Source organism: Leuciscus leuciscus, assembly GCF_965113295.1.
Source record: "Leuciscus leuciscus genome assembly, chromosome: 5".
Taxonomy (NCBI): domain Eukaryota; kingdom Metazoa; phylum Chordata; class Actinopteri; order Cypriniformes; family Leuciscidae; genus Leuciscus; species Leuciscus leuciscus.
The window spans coordinates 18,606,237-18,627,012 of record NC_138729.1 but is presented as its reverse complement, the minus strand read 5'-3'; the positions used below and the strand labels follow the sequence as shown (position 1 = coordinate 18,627,012).

General features: G+C 42.7%; 1 long non-coding RNA gene across 1 annotated transcript; it reads left to right on the top strand.

Moving 5' to 3' along the window:
• The first annotated feature begins 1,727 nt into the window (after window positions 1-1,727).
• On the top strand, window positions 1,728-12,315 carry LOC309498300. The gene is made up of 2 exons (XR_014205903.1): window positions 1,728-8,974; window positions 9,037-12,315. It is a non-coding gene; the product is annotated as an uncharacterized lncRNA (long non-coding RNA).
• Window positions 12,316-20,776: the final 8,461 nt, after the last annotated feature.

The following is a 20,776-nucleotide window of genomic DNA, read 5'->3' as shown; positions in this document are numbered from 1 at the left end:
ACTGACACAAATTTCACAATTCGATTCGATTTCGATTCACAAGCTTGCAATTCGATTAGATTTCGATTCCGATTCGATTCAATATTGATTATTTTGGATATCAGGTCAAATACATGGCAAATTTCCTCAAGGAAAACAAATCTCTTAACTAATGCTGTCAGTTGTTGTCTACTAGGCTTCATTAGCCTACTATAATATTGAAAGTACAAATGAACTGATTTGTAAACAAACACTTAAATTGCACTTTAATTTATTTTTATAATAATAAAGTTATATGAAATATAAACATTTAAATGGTGGCTGTCATAAAAACTTGCCAGATTTATTCAAACATGCATTAAATATTGAAGAACATAAAAAAATATATAATGAATATGTAATAGGGTGCATAATATTTAGCAAAATGCTTCTCTCTAGAGTTCATTTTTCTAGCTGACTAACAAGTTTATGGTCACTGGATATGGTTTTTCTGAGGTAAATGTGACTTTACATGACATTTTTTACAAGCTGTTTTACTGAAGTATTTCCACGGTTGAAACACTGATTCAGCGATTCCATGTGACATGATACGGATTTCGATAATTTGTACTCACTTTCAGATGCTCATTCGTGTTAATTTCGCGCTGCAACTGGTATTATTAAGGCAGAAGAGAAGATCATGTGTGCTCTGCGCTGCTGCTTCTCTGGAGTTGAGCTGCGCCAGAGCGATCTCACGCCACAGCGCCAAAATGGTATTTATGTTTTTGAATTTCGTAAGAAAATGGACGTAATTTGAAATCTGAGACTTTGTTTCATATCAAGAGTAACAAAGCACAAAGATTATTGCGATTTATTGGATGGGATGCACGCTACAATGTTCCATTCATTCATCAACTGAAAACAGGATGACTAGCCTAATCGATTCTTGGGATTTAAGAATCGATATCGGTTTGTAAAAATGAGAATCGATTAAAATCGAGAATCAATATTTTTTACCCAGCCCTACTATCCAACCATGTCACTATGGCACCTGTAAAGACGGCCTTGCATCCTTCACCTGCTCCTGCCGTGCAGGTTTCACAGGTCGTCTGTGTGAGATCAACATGGAGGCACCTGCCAGGACCGTGAGAATGCCTACTTATGCATCTGCCCAAAAGGAACCGCAGGTGCCACTTTTACTGGAACAACCAAAAATGAGTAAATTCCTACCTGTCAAAAGCTCTTTTGGTCATTTACTTTAATTCTGTTGTGTTTTAACTGGTGCTAACTGCGAGGTTAACCTAGATGACTGTCAGAGCAATGCTTGTGATTATGGAAGGTGCATTGACAAGATAAATGGTTACGAGTGTGCCTGTGAACCAGGATACACTGGTTAGTGGTCTCAGATCATGTGCTTTACACAGAAAATCCCAGGATGTCTTTCGAAACAAGTAGGGGTGTATCCCCGGCATCCTGGCCAAATTTGCCCAGTGGCCTCTGTCCATCATGGCCGCCTAATCATCCCCATATATATATATATATATATATATACTAATTGGCTTCATCACTCTGTCTCCTCTCCACCATTAAGCTGGTGTGTGGTGGGCATTCTGGTGCAATATGGCTGCCGTCGCATCATCCAGGTGGATGCTGCACATTGGTGGTGGTTGAGGAGATTCCCCCTTCCATGTAAAGCGCTTTGAGTGCAGAGAAAAGCGCTATATATAAATCGAATTAATTATTTTATTTTTAATATTATTACTCTTTAGTCAATGAGCCCGCTCCAGCCCATGAGTCTACTTCAGAGCCCGCTCCAGCCCATGAGTCTGATCCAGAGCCCGCTCCAGCCCATGAGTCTGCTCCAGAGCCCGCTCTAGCTCATGAGTCTGATCCAGAGTCCGCTCCAGACCTACCAATAAACAAACAGTGCACAGTTCTGAGGACATTTTATCATCCAAATTAATTATATTCATTATCATTATAGGAATAAAGTCGTGTGTTTTATGCAAGGCATTTCAATCACGCGAAAAGACAGGCGCGACTCTCGTTTAGGTGTCACATTACGCCTCTGTATGTTGTTTTGCATTAAATAAAATTATTTAAAGCACAGTAATGATTTTATAGATAAAATAAAACAAAACGTCTCGGGTTACAATTGTAACCCTCGTTCCCTGAGAAGGGAACTCACGCTGCGTTGAGAATCGACACATTGGGGAACGCCTTCAGCGTGACGCGTCTGAAGTCTGTACAGAACTAGTCCAATCTTGATTGGTGTGGCGTCATGACGTCACTCGTCACGTCGCATGTGACGGTGATGCGGAAGCTATAAAAGGACGCCGGAACATAACAGCGTCAGCTTCTGATTGGTCGAAGCAAGTCGTTCTCAGGAGCGCGAGAAGTGTGGCTGAGGGACGCAGCGTCTCGTTCCCTTCTCAGGGAACAAGGGTTACAGTCGTAACCCGAGACGTTCCCTTTCGAGGGAACTTGCGCTGCGTCGAGAATAGACACATTGGGGAACGAAATGCCCACTGCGACACACTGAGAGATATACGCCCTGGTGTGAAGCAATCTGGCACACTCAAGATGAGAGAACTTGTGAGCCCGGTGTAGAGGGCAGATCCAGACTGTAATGTCTTAAGAAGGTGTGTGGGGAGGCCCAGCCTGCGGCATCACAGACCTCTTGAAGGGAAACCCCAGCTAACAGAGCTTTAGAGGAAGCCACTCCTCTGGTTGAGTGGGCTCTTATTAGAAGAGGCGAAGGCAAGCTGCGCGCCTCGTAAGCTGAAGAAATAGCTTTTACTATCCATCTGTTGATAGTTTGCTTAGAAGCAGGGGAACCTTCTTAGGTGACCCAAAGCACACAAGTAACTGATCCGACTTCCTCCAGCCCGAGGTTCTCTGAACATAGGCCTCAAGGGCTCGGACCGGGCATAATAGATATAGCTTTGCTTGCTCATCGGACACATGCGGTGGAGGATGAAATGCCTGAAGAATTACAGACCGTGCCACATTTGTAGGCACCTTGGGCACATAGCCGGGTCTAGGGTGGAGAATGGCTCTTACTCTGCCAGGAGCGAACTCGAGGCAAGAGGGAGAAACAGATAGTGCCTGCAGATCGCCGACTCTTTTCAGGGAAGTAATAGCGAGCAGGAAGGCTACTTTTAAAGATAAAAACTTCTCAGACACCTCGTCCAAAGGTTCGAAGGGTGCCAGGGATAACCCCTCAAGAACCACAGCCAGGTCCCACATGGGGACCCTGGACTGGACGACAGGCCTCATCCTCCTAGCTCCACGAAGGAAACGTACTATAAGTGGGTGTCTCCCCAGGGTGCCACCCCCTAAAGGCGAGTGGAAGGCAGCTATGGCCGCCACGGCCGCCACATAGACCTTAAGCGTGGACAGGGAGAGCCCGTCAGAGAAGCGATTCTGGAGGAACTCCAGCACTGAAGCCACTGGGCAGTTAACTGGGTCCAACTGATGTTCTCTGCACCATAAATTGAATACATTCCATTTTAATACATACAGTTTCCTCGTGGAGGGGGCTCTAGAGTTTAGGATGGTCTCAACAACCTCAGTTGAGACCAGCATTTATGAGTTGGTCCCCCTCAAGGGCCAGATCCACAGTTTCCACAGCTCCGGCCAAGGGTGAAATATTGTTCCCTCGGTCTGAGAAAGAAGGTCCCTCCTGATCGGGATTTGCCACGGAGGGCCTGCTAGAAGAGTTATGATGTCCGAAAACTATACTCGGGCTACTAGGAGCAAGCTGATCCCGTATCGCCGGACCCTCTCTAGAACCCCTGGGAGCAGAGCGATCGGGGGAAATGCGTACAGGCGTTTCCTCGGCCAAGCCTGCACCATGGCATCCAGTCCCAAGGGAGCTGGGTGAGTGAGGGAGAACCAGAGCGGACAGTGGGTGTTCTCGTGAGAGGTGAACAGATCCACTTCCGCCTGACCAAACTCCCTCCATATTAACTCCACCGTCTCGGGGTGGAGTCTCCATTCCCCGGACCTCAGGCCCTGCCTCGACAGGATGTCTGCTCCCACATTTTTGTCCCCAGGGATAAACATAGCTCTGACTGAGAAAAGTTTGCCCTGGGACCACAGAAGAACCTGATGTGCCAATTTGCATAGTGGGCGCGATCTCAAGCCCCCCTGTCGATTTATGTATGAGAATATGATGGCCTCTGAGGTCTGGAAGGAAATGTCTGAGTGCCAGAAATACAGCCAGCATCTCTAGGCAATTGATGTGCCAAGAGAGATGGTGGTCCTTCCAAAGACCCCTGGTGTAGCCTTCCATGACCGCACCCCAGCCTGTGAGTGATGCATCCGTGGTCAAATTTTTTCTCTGACACGGTGCTCCTAACACAGGACCTTGGGACAGGAACCATGGTTTCTTCCATATTATCAAAAAACGAAGGCATCTGTGCGTTACTTTTATCATGCGAAATGGGTTCCCCCTCGGGGAAAACCCTCTGGTCCTGAGCCACCACTGCAGGGCCCTCATATACAGCAGGTCAAAAGGTATCACGTTGGATGCTGCTGCTAGAAGACCCAGAACCCTTTGAAAATGTTTGACAGTGATGGCCTGGCCTTGCTTGATACTCGTTACTGTAGTCAAGATGGTGTTTATACGAGCAGGAGACAGTTGTGCCCGCATCTTGACTGAGTCCCATACTACTCCTAGGAAAATAGTTCTCTGTAGAGGAATTAGTGAACTCTTCTTGATATTGAGTCTCAATCCCAAGCACCTTAGATGGTGCAGAACAACATCTCGACGTTGAACCTCCATCTCCTCTGATTGTGCTAGAATGAGCCAATCGTCGATATAATTGAGGATGTGAATGCTTTGAAGTCTCAACAGCGCAAGAGCAGTCTCCATGCATTTTGTGAAGGTGCGAGGTGAATGGAAGAACTCTGTATTGATACGCTTTTCCCCCAAAAGCGAATCTTACAAACTTCCTGTGTTGGGGAAGGATGGATATATGGAAGTAAGCATCTTTTAGATCTATCGTGACAAACCAGTCCTCGGACCTGATCTGACTCACGATTAACGGTATAGTTAGCATTTTGAACCTGAATCTCCTAGGGGGGACTGAGCATCTTGTTCCATGACCTGACCCTGCTCGGGGCTGACAAGCGTGTGTACGACCCCGTTGAACCTTGGTGGACGATACTCAAACTGAATTCTGTACCCCTTTTCCACTGTGCGCAGGACCCACTGAGATACATTTTGAAGAACACTGCGATTCACGTTCGCTAGAAACTGATGCATCCCGAAGCGCATTTAGCGGCGGGAGGCAAACATCGATTTCCTGAGGGCCCCGCGAAGGAGCGAGATGTTGTTGCTTGGGGGGGGGGGGGGGGGGGCACCCTTAGAGGCCTGAGCGTTGCATCAGGGCCTCTTAGCCAAAGCCTTCCTAGACTGAATAACAGTCCTCAGATCTGCTTTCGGCTTGGAAGACTTCAGCTGAGAGTGTTGCTTCTGGCTCCAGGCCTTTTGCAGGGGAGCACGGGAAGCAACACTCTCCCTCTGCAGCTGCAGGTGTGAGGAGCTGGCGGCGGCCTCATGGGACTGCCCCCTGGCAGCTGTTTAAATGCGGCTGACTGCCGTTTCGCCTCCTGAAACCTCTTGATAAGTGCGAAGAGAAGGGCCTGTCCCATGATCTCGGAGAAAAATGGGAGGCTCCGGTGCGAAGGTTGTGACCAAGCTTGCAGGAAGCGCTCATCGAGTTTGCTTTTCTTGGTCGCTTCCTGCTTCTCTGATGGTCATTCAATATTTAATTTACTGACCACTCTGGTCACAACCTCCAGCAGCTCCTCAAACGCGGGAGAATGGGGTGGCGAATCCTCGCATTCTCCCGCATCAATGCTCATAACATCTAACTCCTCGGAGCCAGATAGTTCGAGCATCGGGTCCATTTCATGGGCGGAAGAAGCCGCAGACTGGGGGGTGGATAGACAAAACAACACCAAATAAGACAGACAGTTTCACAGTGAACGCTTGCTGAAGAACAGAAGCTGACGCTGTTATGTTCCGGCATCCTTTTATAGCTTCCGCATCACCGTCACATGCAACGTCAGGAGTGACGTCATGACGCAACACCAATCAAGATTGGGCTAGTTTTATACAGACTTCAGACGCGTCACGCTGAAGGCGTTCCCCAATGTGTCGATTCTCGACAAAGCGCGAGTTCCCTCGAAAGGGAACATGCACAAACCTGAATTTCACAGAGGAAATGCACCAATTCTGCGATGCTGAGAAGATTGAACTGTTCTGGACTGGAGAGAATTCAAACAGCCCGCGCTCACTCAACCGTTGAGTTGTCGTCGTCAGAGAGTGGGGGAGGGGTGCATTGTTTTAATTGAGTAAACTTACTCAATTTCTTAAGAGTGTTAAATATATTAATAATATTGATTTGAATTAAGTAATATTTTAGGTTCTTGAAACAGATCAGTTTAATTCTCCATTCTCAAATATTTTGATAGAAATTTCACAAATATATTAAGTGTATTATAAATAAATAATTGGTTTGTCAAATACTAAATTCTTTAAGTGAATTTTTTTTTAAATATAACTACATTTGAGATAAAATTAACTGTTGGATTTTTAGTCAATTATTTTGGTATGTTTAACTCAAACAATCAAGTAAATGATATTCAGAGATTTTAAGTTAAGTTAATAAAGTTAAATATTACTGTAATATTTACTAAGCCACATACATTTTTTTTTAGAGTGTAGTTTATCCAAGGCGGGTCTCACTTGTACTCCAAGATATTTAAAACCATATACTGACCAATAAATGGGGCATTCTTTCTTAACATTTTCTTCATTTGGAATATTAAGAGGGCAAGCAACTGATTCTTGTAAATTAACCTTATACCCTGAAATCTTAGGTTTTTATCTTAGAAATGTTTTGAATATCTGCCAAAACATGGCTCAAAGTTGACATAGGTTTAGTAACAAATAATAAAGTATCGTCAGCATAAAGTGAAATTTTGTGGTGTTGTGTGCCTGCGGTCACTCCCTTATCCCCTTATTCTGATCATCTCAGCAAACGGTTCTAGAGCAATAACAAATAATAATGGAAAGAGAAGGCAGCCTTGCCTGGTACCTCTTCCTAGATGCACTGGGGGAGATTCCACATTATTAGTGTAAGGGTTGCTCTGTAGAGGGAGGCACGAAGAAGATTTCCAAGATAAGATCAATTTAATAAACCATTAGGATATACAGACAACAACCAAACATATATGAGACCAGACAAGGAATGACAGAACAAGCAGGAACTTAAATACACCGACAGCTGTGATGATAATGATGATCGCTGGCAGGTGCGGGTAATGGTTGAGGAGGTGCAGGTGTGGGCCAAGGAGGATGCTGGGAACTGTAGTGCTGACGGAGACTAACAGATGACAGCGACAGTGAAGATGACAATGACAGTGATGGTGACAATTAGTACAAACAGTTACATTTGGAGTGTCATATATTGCTTTAATCCATTCAATGAAATTGTAGCCTAATTTAAATTTATCTAGTACTAAAAACAGAAAATCCCATTCTAAGCGATCAAACGCCTTCTCGGCATCAAGGGATAATAATAATGAGGCTGTTTTTTTTCTTTTTCTGATTCAGATAATGTATGATTTTAAACAGCCGTCTAGTATTATCAGATGAGTGACGACCTTTAATGAATACAGTTTGATCTTGAACTTAGGGAGAACTGCTTCTAATCTCTTCGATGACAGTTTTGTGATAATTTTGTATTCACAATTAAGCAAACTTATAGGTCTATATGTGGCCAGAAAGTGTGGCCAGAAAATGTTATTAAATTCTCCAGAAAAGCCGCCTGGGCCTGGCGATTTATTTGCTGGCAATGATTTAATTGTAAAAAAACACCTCTTCCTCAGAGAAGTTTTTATTGCTGGTTTGTTGATCTGAGGCTGTAACCAAATTGTCTAAAAAAGCTGTTGCCTCAAGAATTGGTTTCAGTGGCCATTATAGGCTAGTTCTCTTAGCTTGTTCCTTTTTTAAATAAAATGCCAATAGTTTACCTGGCCTGTTCCCAAATTCATGCATCTTTTGTTTCAAATACTTATTTTTTTATGTAAAATATAAACAAAGAAAATAACCAAAAATAAAGTTCAAGGGCTTCATTGGTATTCTTAAAGGAACACGCCGACTTTTTGGGACTTTAGCTTATTCACCGTATCCCCCAGAGTTAGATAAGTCCATACATACCATTTTCATCTCCGTGCGTGCCGTAACTCTGTCTGACGCACCCACCGCTAGCCTAGCTCAGCACAAAGACTGGAGGTAAACGGCTCCAGCTAGCATACTGCCTAGAGCCCTGCACGGGGCAAAACATCCAGCCCTAACCGAGACTTGGCCCGTGGTGTTCAAGCCCTAATCCGGCCCTAGCCCGAAAACGTCGGCAATTTTTCAGCCCGAACCCGACCCGAGACCAACATCAATATCACTTTAAGCTCTGATGCGTGCTGTCCGGCTAGACGCACACACATACACACATGCTACTAGGTAAAATTTTATTATAGGCCTCAAACATAACTACCACCACCGACAATTATGCTCACAAATATTAATACAGACTGTCTATTACAGAGAAGCATAAGCATGCAGTAGAGAATATTATATAGTCAAATGTGATCCAGCAGTAAATAAAGATTTACGGCCTACCTTTTTTTTATGTCAAGTAACTTTACTGAAGAACAACGTTTCAAAGAACTCTTCACCAACTGTCTAACGTTAAATAATAATAAAAATTATAATAAAGAAAAAAAAATCCATTGAACTGAGTTGGCTCATTCACTGTTTATTCGCGAGCATGCGCTCTGCACGTATAAAATGGGCACGATGAAAGGAGAAAAGCTAAATGAGCCCGAGTCCGACCAAAAAAAAAAAAAAAAGACCCGACTGCTTCCAATAAGTGACAAAATAACGCCAACATTTTCCTATTTACATGTTGTGATTTGTATAGTCACAGCGTGTACAAATAACATGGTCACATCATGAGACACAGCCATCTTCTAACCGTATACATACAGTATGCTACGAATAACAAGGTCACATGAGACACAACCATCTTCTAACCGTATACATACTGGGAACTATATTCTCAGAAGGCGAAGCACTGCTACTTGGGTGGAGTGATTTGCTCGCAGCACTTGAGAAGCCCCGTGGTGAGGAGCAGAGTTCGCTCAGAGTTGGAGTAAATCACTCCGCAGAAGTAGCAGTGCTTCGCCTTCTGAGAATATAGTTCCCAGAATGTATACGGTTAGAAGATGGTTGTGTCTCATGTGACCTTGTTATTCGTACACAATGTGACTATACAAATCACAACATGGAAATAGGAAAATGTTGGCGTTGTTTTGTCACTTATTGGGAGCAGTATGCTAGCTGGAGCCGTTTACCTCCAGTCTTTGTGCTAAGCTAGGGTTTTGATGTCCTGGGCCTTTAACTGTTCTCTGATGAGCTTGTACAGAGATCTTTGTCGTCTCACCTTGAAGGTAAAGTCGTGATCAAAGAAAATCCGTGTGTCCTGTAGCATTACTTCCTTCTTTGTCCAGGCTGCTTGCAAGACGTGTCTTTTAGTGCTGTTATTGAAGAAGGCAACAATAATCGGCCAAACAGAGTCTTCGCATTCTTGATAAGTGCGATGGGCAAGAATGATGTTCAATTCTCCCGGCACTTCATGTTCTTTTCCAATCAGCTGATCGAGAAATGCCATGACGTCACTCCCTTCACTCTTTTCAGCTACGTTATACATACACAAATTATTTTGTCTCAACTTATTCTCCAACTAATCCACCTGTTCAACAAGTTTATCAATTCGAGACTTCACCCATTTCGTAGTTTTCTGATTGTCAGCCTCGGCATTATCCAAATCACTCACCAGCTTTTGGTTCAAATCAGCTGTTTGTTGCATAATCGTTCTGATGTCACGCTCAGTCTCTTGACGAAACTCTTTAAATTCATCTTTTAGTCCTTTGAACTCATTGCTTAAGGAATCTTTTAACTCGGCAAACAATTTGTGCATTTCACTGCAGCCATGCTGTTTGCGTTACCAGCAGTTTGTTTGTTTGCAGTTTTCTTCTTTGACTGATACTTATTAACCTCCATGTGCGTTCCGGAGCGAAGGTTCATAACTCAACAGCAGTGCAAAATATGAAAAGACAATGCAGAAAAGCAGAGCGCATGTGGCGGAAGACAAAACTTGTAGTCCATTATAACATCAACAAAGACAGCCTTCATGCTTTCAATATGGAACTAGGCAAAGCTATACAGACTTTCTTCTCAAATATTATAAACTGCAATTTAAACAACACACGCACTCTTTTTGCTACTGTAGAGAGACTTACAAACCCCCCAAGCCAGATTCCTAGTGAAATGCCCTCAAACAGCAAGTGCAGTGAGTTTGCTTCTTTCTTCTCTGAGAAAATCAATAATATCAGAAAGGTGATCAGCACATCCTTGAGTTGCGCCGGGGTCAGACAGATCAGATCACCTGAGAAAGTAGTAACTTTGTCTGATTTCAAAGAAATTGATGGCAACATTTTGGAAGAAACCGTACAGCACCTTAAAACATCAACATGCGCTCTTGACACACTTCCCACATCTTTTTTTCAAAAGTGTGTTAAACAGTTTAGAAGCAGATCTTCTAGAAGTGGTAAATGCCTCACTTCTCTATGGGAGTTTTCCAAACTCCCTGAAAACTGCAGTTGTTAAGCCCCTCCTGAAAAAGAGCAATCTGGATAAGACCATATTAAGCAACTATAGACCGATCTCAAATCTTCCTTTCATAGGCAAGATCATTGAAAAAGTTGTCTTCAATCAGCTGAACAAATTCTTATGCTCGAATGGATACTTTGACAGTTTTCAATCTGGTTTCCGACCGCATCACAGCACAGAGACAGCGCTCATAAAGATAATAAACGATATTCGCTTAAATACTGATTCAGGCAAATTATCAGTGCTGGTACTACTCGACCTCAGTGCTGCATTTGACACTGTCGATCACAACATACTTCTTGACAGGCTGGAAAACTGGGTGGGGCTTTCTGGGATAGTCCTAAAATGGTTCAGGTCATACTTAGATGGGAGAGGTTATTATGTGAGTATAGGAGACCATAAGTCTGAGTGGACATCCATGACATGCGGAGTCCCTCAAGGCTCAATTAGGCTATGTTCACACTTAGCGTCTTTTTTGACAAGAAAAAGTTGACAACGGCGTTTTTTTAGCAAAAAAAAACGCTGGCAGCGTTTGGTTACAAATAGCAGCCGAGCGCGTCTTTTGTTGCTATAACAAGAGCTGGAACAGTAGCCTAGTGCTGTGTGATGCAAAAAATGTCGAGAAAGAGAAAGTTGGCTCTTGCGTTGGCTTTTGAAGTTACCGGGGAGGAGAATGTCGGTTCACAAAGACGTTTGTGGGTGCACGACAGACAGTTGTTCTTGTTGTTATGGAAACGACAGGTCTCGCTACTCGCTTGTCATTGGTCAGCTGTCAAAAAGGTGCTTGACGTAGGGCGTTCTTTTCAGAAAAGTTGAACTTTTTTCAACTTAAAAAGACGCTCTGAGCTGCAGAAAAAGACGCCGGCGGTGGCGTCTAAAAAAGCGCTCAGGACTTTTTTGAAAAAACGGTTCACTCCATAGGGTTATAATGTAGAACAGACGCTGGCAGTGTGAAAAAAGACGCTAAGTGTGAACATAGCCTTATTGCGCCACTCCTGTTCAACCTGTATATGCTCCCAATGAGCCAAATAATGAGAAAGAACCAAATTGCTTACCACAGCTATGCAGACGACACACAGCTGTACTTAGCCCTATCGCCTAACGATTACAGCCACATTGACTCCCTGTGCAAATGCATTGATGAAGTCAACAGTTGGATGTGCCAAAACTTTCTTCAGTTAAACAAAGACAAAACTGAAGTCATTACGTTTGGAAACAAAGATGAAGTTCTCAAGGTGAATGCATACCTTCACTCTAGGGGTCAAACAACTAAAAATCAAGTCAGGAATCTTGGTGTGACACTAGAGTCAGACCTTAGTTTCAGTAGTCATGTCAAAGCAATAACTAAATCAGCATACTACCGTAAAACTTCAAATAATAGCCCGGGCTTCTATTTACCCAAATCGCCGAACTGCACCGGCTTGTATTTGAGACAGGCGTCTATAAGAGACAGGCCTTTAATTTAGTGTTGAGATATTCAAGCATGACAGTAGGAGGTTAACACATTATATTATGTTTTATTTATAAGTAATTCGAATGTGTGTAACAAATAATTTAATGTAAGAAATGTCTTTGGCTATTAGCAGCATAAAAAAAAAACATAAAAAACGAAACGATGTGACAGCAATGGGCAGAACACAAGTTACCACTAAAATCCATCGAGCATATGAACTTGTTGCCGAAACACATCAACAAGAAAGAATGAAGGCTACCCTGTAAAACAACTGCAATCATGTGATAGAAAATTACTCTATTCATCACTATCATCATCCCCGCGATCCTCAATTACAAGTTCATTGGCGAATTCCTCCTCCACGTCGCTCTCCTCCACTTCTCCCTCTCCGGCCTCCGCTAACTCTGCCTGCCTTGCTTGCACTAACAGCTCCCGCCCAGATGCGCACGGCTCTCCCTCTTTGAAACAATGGATAAGGTGATCCTCGCTGAAGCTAGTCAGGCCACATACCTAAGGATAACATCCCGAAGTTAATGAAATATATTATCTCCTCTTTCTCCCTCACACACATACACACACGCGTGCGTGCGCGCGAATAGTGATGAGTCGTTCATGAACGGTTGCGTCTGTCACGTGAAATCTAATCAAAACATAGAACAGACGATCTGACTGGTTTTAGAATATCATGTATAACCCGATACTAAAAAACAGACCAGGCCTCTATTTGAGACCGGCCTTTATTTACCCAAACCTGTCGTCACACCAGGCGTTTAAAAGAGACAGGCGTCTATTTGGGACTCGGCTATTATTTGAAGTTTTACGGTATCATCTCAAAAATATTGCAAAAATTAGATGCTTTGTTCCCAGAGAAGACTTAGAGAAACTTGTTCATACTTTCATCACCAGCAGGGTGGATTATTGTAATGGACTCCTCACTGGCCTTCCCAAAAAGACCATAAGACAGTTGCAGCTCATACAGAACGCTGCCGCCAGGATTCTGAGCAGAACCAGGAAATATGAACATATCACACCAGTCCTCAGGTCTTTACACTGGCTCCCAGTTAGATTTAGGATTGATTTTAAAGTATTATTACTGGTATATAAATCATTCAATGGCCTAGGACCTCAATACATTGCAGATATGCTCACTGAATATAAACCCAACAGATCACTCAGATCATTAGGATCATATCAGCTAGAAATACCAAGGGTTCACTCTAAGCATGGTGAGTCCGCTTTTAGCTATTATGCCAGCCATCAGATGTGCTCCTACAGTAGTCACATTCAAATCCAGAATCAAAACACTTCTGTTTAGCTATGCATTTACTGAATGAGCACTGTGCCACTGTTCGTCCGACTGTTTGTACTGTACTGTACTGTATTTTATTTTATTTTATTTTTCTAAACTGTTTTAATTATTCTTATTTATTTTAATTATTTTTATCTCTTCTATGTAAAGCACTTTGAATTGCCATTGTGTATGAAATGTGCTATATACACTCACCTAAAGGATTATTAGGAACACCTGTTCAATTTCTCATTAATGCAATTATCTAATCAACCAATCACATGGCAGTTGCTTCAATGCATTTAGGGGTGTGGTCCTGGTCAAGACAATCTCCTGAACTCCAAACTGAATGTCAGAATGGGAAAGAACGGTGATTTAAGCAATTTTGAGCGTGGCATGGTTGTTGGTGCCAGACGGGCCGGTCTGAGTATTTCACAATCTGCTCAGTTACTGGTATTTCACGCACAACCATTTCTAGGGTTTACAAAGAATGGTGTGAAAAGGGAAAAACATCCAGTATGCGGCAGTCCTGTGGGCGAAAATGCCTTGTTGATGCTAGAGGTCAGAGGAGAATGGGCCGACTGATTCAAGTTGATAGAAGAGCAACTTTGACTGAAATAACCACTTGTTACAACCGAGGTATGCAGCAAAGCATTTGTGAAGCCACAACACGCACAAACTTGAGGCGGATGGGCTACAACAGCAGAAGACCCCACCGGGTACCACTCATCTCCACTACAAATAGGAAAAAGAGGCTACAATTTGCACGAGCTCACCAAAATTGGACAGTTGAAGACTGGAAAAATGTTGCCTGGTCTGATGAGTCTCGATTTCTGTTGAGACATTCAGATGGTAAAGTCAGAATTTGGCGTAAACAGAATGAGAACATGGATCCATCATGCCTTGTTACCACTGTGCAGGCTGGTGGTGGTGGTGTAATGGTGTGGGGGATGTTTTCTTGGCACACTTTAGGCCCCTTAGTGCCAATTGGGCATCGTTTAAATGCCACGGCCTACCTGAGCATTGTTTTTGACCATGTCCATCCCTTTATGACCAACATGTACCCATCCTCTGATGGCTACTTCCAGCAGGATAATGCACCATGTCACAAAGCTCGAATCATTTCAAATTGGTTTCTTGAACATGACAATGAGTTCACTGTACTAAAATGGCCCCCACAGTCACAGATCTCAACCCAATAGAGCATCTTTGGGATGTGGTGGAACGGGAGCTTCGTGCCCTGGATGTGCATCCCACAAATCTCCATCAACTGCAAGATGCTATCCTATCAATATGGGCCAACATTTCTAAAGAATGCTTTCAGCACCTTGTTGAATCAATGCCATGTAGAATTAAGGCAGTTCTGAAGGCGAAAGGGGGTCAAACACAGTATTAGTATGGTGTTCCTAATAATCCTTTAGGTGAGTGTAAATAAACTTGCCTTGCCTAACTCAATTTTCACTGCCAGGCATATTTTCTTCTTTACATGTAGGATACATGACGTACAGAGTTAATTTCGGGGGAGGTATGAGCAAACTCAATCAAGCTGCCGCCATGTCACCGGAACCTGTGACATGGCGCTCAATTGATTATATGTTCCCTGGTTTTAGAGCAAATTCTGTTGGATGGGGATTATGCGGTCCAGTCATTTTGGCTGACCCACAGAAACAGAGAAAGGTATTTTTGCAGCTTCACTATGCAAATGTGTTAGAAGACAAAGTGCATGTATATTTGATGAGGAACAAGGCAGCCTTGTCACTTTTCTGTGGGAGAGACAGAGCTTGAAGTGCACCGAAGAAGAAGTGACCTCCAGCCACACTGAAAGTAATGTCTGCAGACAGTTTTTAGAGTTGAGATGAAATCTGTTTGTAATTCCAAAATTATTAGATTATGATTTAAATCTTGAGCCTAATCATATTCTTATGGCAACCCAATTGATACTGTGGGACTGTAATAAATGATAAGCTGTTCACTCATTTAGCACTGATTAAAGGCCATACCGATGGACCATTTAACTTCCGTCCTGGGCAGCCACGGACCTGCATAATTTACTTCCATGCCGAATCATCCTGAAAACACATCTGCCTGTAACCCTGAAGACCTTGATTAACTAGTTCAGATGAATTTGAAGTGGGTTTGAGTTTAACTAAAAAGTGAAATTAAATGTATGGTAAAAAAAGAAAAAAAAAAAGAAAAGCTGACAGTGGCGGTTGCAATAACTTTACTGTAAACATATGATATTTCAGGGATTACAGCATGTAATTTTGGTCCCTGTATAATTTACGCTTTATATTTTCATAATCTTGCATTGTTTGCATTCATATAAATACATTTGTAATAATAATTATTATTATTACTACCGGTATTATTATTTATACCATTTAGAAATAAAATTTCATTTGTTTTGTTTAAAAGCAATTTTCACCATATGTGACCCTGGATCACAAAACCAGTCTTATGTTGCACGGGTATATTTGTGGCAATAGCCAACAAAACATTGTATGGGTCAAAATTATAGATTTTTCTTTTATGCCAAAAATCATTAGGATATTAAGTAAAGATCATGTTCCATGAAGATATTTTGTAAATTTCCCACCTTAAATATATAAAACATTTATTTTTGTGAATGGATGCAGCACAATCGCCAATAGAAATGGACAACTTTAAAGGCGATTTTCTCAATATTTCGATTTTTCTGTACCCTCAGATTCCAGATTTTCAAATAGTTGTATCTCGGCCAAATATTGTCCTATCCTAACAAACCATACATCAATGGAAATATTATGTATTCAGCTTTCAGATGATGTATAAATCTCAATAAAAAAAAAAATTACACATAAGACTGGTTTTGTGGTCCAGGGTCACATATGGTAATTTAAATTACAGTTAACCAATTAAAATTTTACAGTAACATTTTTCCATCTTTTTTTTTTTTGTGTGTGTGTTAAATTTCCTAACATTTTAAGTGTAACACTCAAATATCTTAACAACCAGGCTGTTAAACATTTTAGTGTGAAATTACAGTATATTCCAGGTTAATAATTGCATTACTTTCACAGTAATTTCACAGTAGGTATTTTCTTGTCTCTAACTGCACTAAAATAGTACAGATGTAAAAAAAAAAAAACAACAACAAAAAAACTAAAAAAACAAACATGGTTTTACTGTGAGCTTACAGTTTTGTAAAACACAATTTACTGTAAACAAACAACATCATACTGTATTTCTACAGTGCATATGTATTTTGAAGGTACATAGCATACAGTGAATAGATCATGCTGTGGAGTTTCTTGATTTCTTGTTGGTTTTATCTGTGTTATATAAGTGTTTTTATTATTTATTGTGTCACCATTGTTGTGTTTTGTATGTCAAGTATTGATGTCTGTGCATCATTAGGTGATGAGGATGTCATCTTTAAAAGACGAATCTCAGCAGTTGCTTCACTATTGTGAAAGATCCATCTACAAACAGTTATGAATTTGAAATAAGTTATTGGTAAATCTTCCTGCTTAAATAATACTAAAACATCTAAGTAATCACGGTAAGAATCAATATTTCATATTCTGGCTTGTCATCATTTTAACATATGTTTTGTATTTGTCACATTTCTGACTTGGCTAGAACAGAAATTTGAATATGAATACAGAGGGTTCAAGATCCCAAGCAAACTGAACACTAATCACCATATTGGTGACTTCAAAACAATTACAGTGGTAAATAATTAAATTTCTTATAGTGGCATGATTAAAGACAACATTATAATGTAAAATCATAGTAAAACAAGAGCAGTAAGTTGCTGTGGTGTCAGCATCATTCTGTTGTTGTTTCAAAGTAATTTGTAAGAAAATGACTCAGAATGCATTGATTTCACCGTATATTTCTGACTACAGTAATTTATTGTACAATACATTTTTGTAAAATAGATTTTCCTGTAAATTCCAACAATTTTTTTTTTTTTACAGTGCAGATAACAATGCCCTGCATATAAAAAATGTCCTGTACAAAAAAGCCTAAAAGTACAAAGGAATATAAATGATTAAAAATAATTTTAGATAAATAAATAAATAAAAAATACATAATGTTCTTTGCTTCATCATTCTATAAATGTAACTTCTAAGACTTCTAAACATTAGGAGACTGGGAACATGTGCATTAGCCCATAATACCTATAGCAGTGATACTGAGTTGTTCAGAAAGGAGGAAACAGGGTGATACTCAGCACACCTTTACCATTATTCCACATGAGGGACAATTTACTGAAGCATTTCATATCTGTAAGCACAAGAGCAATCTTTTAGTTATCGCTTCAGAAATGCAGCAGGTATAGAATCATTTGCTGAAAAAGCACTCATGGCTTTCCATCTCATACCAGATCATCCATCAACCATAGTACTTCAAAGATCTGTTAACGCGCAAGTATGTCAGGAGGAGTTTCTGTAATTGACATTCAGATTCAGATACTGTAAGTCTAGACCCATTTCATGATACTATTATTATTATTATTATATCTAATATCAGATTACATATATTGACATTGCTCTTTGGTCATCTTGAATGCAGTTTAGTCACGTCAAGTGGTCTAGGAAAGGATAAAGAAGACTGGCAGTTATGCTCCTAACTTTATGCTTCTTTAAGCTCTGTCTTCTTGGGAAACTGGGTTACAGAATCCAGTATTTCTCTAGCCTAGAAATCTAGACGCACCCTAGCGGCAGCAAAATGTATTTTGCAGCCAGGGCAGTCTAGCAACTCTCCATAGACTTTCGAGCTGAAAAAAACTAAATTGGGTCAGGCCAATCACGTCGCGTATAGAGTAGGTGGGGCGGGCTTAACATATGACGACAGAGTTGCGACGGTTACCTGGCTGCTACTTGAAAACAAAGAATGACGGCTGCTGCTGGCGAACATCTTTCGAATCGGCTTTGTCCGCGACTCTGGAGGACTTGGAGTTAAGTTTTTCTTTGAGAAAAGAGCAAAGAACAGCACTTAAGTCATTCTTAAAAAAAGGAAGATGTGTTCGTCGTTTTGCCGGCCAGATATGGCAAAAGTTGAATCAATCAACTAGCTCCGCTGTTGGGAAAACGCTCTGGTTGGTTGAAGCGCTGTCCTATTGCGTGCAGAGGAAATTTGAAAGACAGCCGTTTATCCCGCCCCTCGGAGTGAGCGTGTCTATGGTGAGTTTTCAGACCTAACATCTTGATGTAGGTCTGGCTTGCCAGGCTAGTATTTCTCTTTTTCTCTTCTGAATCGTTGGCTCGTTATTCCCAGTGGCTTTTATGAGGCTTTCAAGTATCCAAAAGGACACAAAAGCACCATAAAAGTATCATAAAAATAGTCCACATGACCCCTGTCCTTCTTCTGCCATAAGTTATTCACTGGAAATCTTCAGTTCTCTTACGAGAGGTTCTCTCGTACTTGCGTAAGTATCTTACGCTAGGGGAAAACCTCTTTTCCTCGAGATATTGAAGCCAAAAATTATCCTTAATTTTGCAATAATGTAAAACGCATTGCAGCAGCATGCAGACATGGGCGAGACAGCTCGCGCGCCCATTGGCTGCTCTGCGGCAACTGCACCAGCCTATCGATAGAGGCCCCTCATGACGTCAGAACCAATGAGGGTGCTTCGCGCCCATTACGTCATGTCCCGCCGAAAGCGGGTCGGGCTAGGGCTATAAATACGGCCCAGAGAGGCAGGTTTGGTCAGTTTTTTATCTCTCCAGCGAGCCTACGCATCGCTGGATCCTGAGAGGAAGCCGCGCCGTCTGATTCAAGCACTCAGCGGGATTTGTTCTACATCTGAAGCTGCCGGTCGACAACTCGCCGCCTTCAGTCTCCGTTCCTGCTCACGCTTTCCAGCGTACATATCCTTTTCTCTGCAACTGTGTTTTGTGTATGTGTGTGTTCGCCGCCGCGACACACACTCTCATTGCACTAAAAGAGCCGGGCGTCTTTTTCAAGACGCCCCTTTCCTGAGGACGCGCAGCTCTCGCGCTCGCTGACGGCGACTGCCCTCACTGCGAGCTAGTTACTGCCTATGGTGACTCTGCGGACTCACCTGGCATCCTTCTCCGAGACTGCGCCTCCGCCCCCCGCCCGCAAAGCTCGCCGGTGCGCCCGCTTGCCTTGCCTGCTTGGAGGATGATACCTGCTCTCCCTCTGTTCGAGCCGCGCAAACCGCGGCGTTCACAGGGGATGTCAGGAGCGGACGGTCACGGGGCTAGCTTTCTCTCTCCCTCTGTTCGAGCCGCGCAAACTGCGCCGTTCACAGGGGAGGCTGGAAGCGGACGGTCGGGGTTAGTTTTTCTTTACGTACAAGAAAGCTACCCTGCCCCTGCGCCCCATTCACGCGTCACTCACCGGCGAAAGGAGAAAATAGTGTTTATAGTCCCGCCGAAGCTGGACAGACCTGAATTTTCTCACACATATTTCTCAGTTCCCTGATCAGGCGACTGGAAATATAAATATTGCAGCGCCTGCAAGCAAACGCCGAAGAAAACATGTTGACGCTGTTATATGCTCGTGCATCTGAAAGCCTTTGTGTCCCCCCCTGTGGCTCAGTGGCGGAATCTTTGGTTTTTCACACTAGAGACCGGTGTTTGAATCCCGGTCTAACGGCAGATTAATTATGCCTCCAATGCTTCGCTCTGTCAGTTCCCTGAAAGGCGACTGCAGATGTGCATTTTGCAGCGTTGTACAACCCGCTCGCCTGCACCCAAACACCGTTTCTATGGTTCCCGTGCGTCACTGGCGAAAGGAGAAAGAGCGTTTATGTCCCGCTGCGGCCGGGCCGAAATCTATTTCTCACACATTTCTCATTCCCCTCTGAAGTTCAGGCGACTGGAAATGTCAATACTGCAGTGAGCGAGCCTGTTGTAATGCACGCACGCCCGCAAACAAACGCCAGCATGTTGACGCTCTCTGATAATACTCGCGCTAACTAAATACCTATGTGTCTTCCCCTGTGGCCCAGTGGCAGATTCTCAGGCTATCGCGCGAGAGACCCGTGTTCGAGCCCGGGTCGACCGGCAGATAAAATTATGCCGTCAATGCTCGCTCTGTCAGTTCCCTGAAAAGGCGACTGCAGATGTGTATTTTTGCAGCCAACGAGCGCATTGTACAACCCGCTCGCCTGCACCCAAGCACCGTTTCTATGGTTTCCGTGCGTCACTGGCGAAAGGAGAAAAGAGTGTTCCTAGTGCAGCTGGATCTACCTCCATTCTCACACATTTCTTTGGAAATGTCAATATTGCAGTGGACGAGCCTATTGTAATACACGCACGCCTACAAACAAACGCCAGCATGTTGACGCTCTCTGTTTCTATGGCAACTTCTCGCT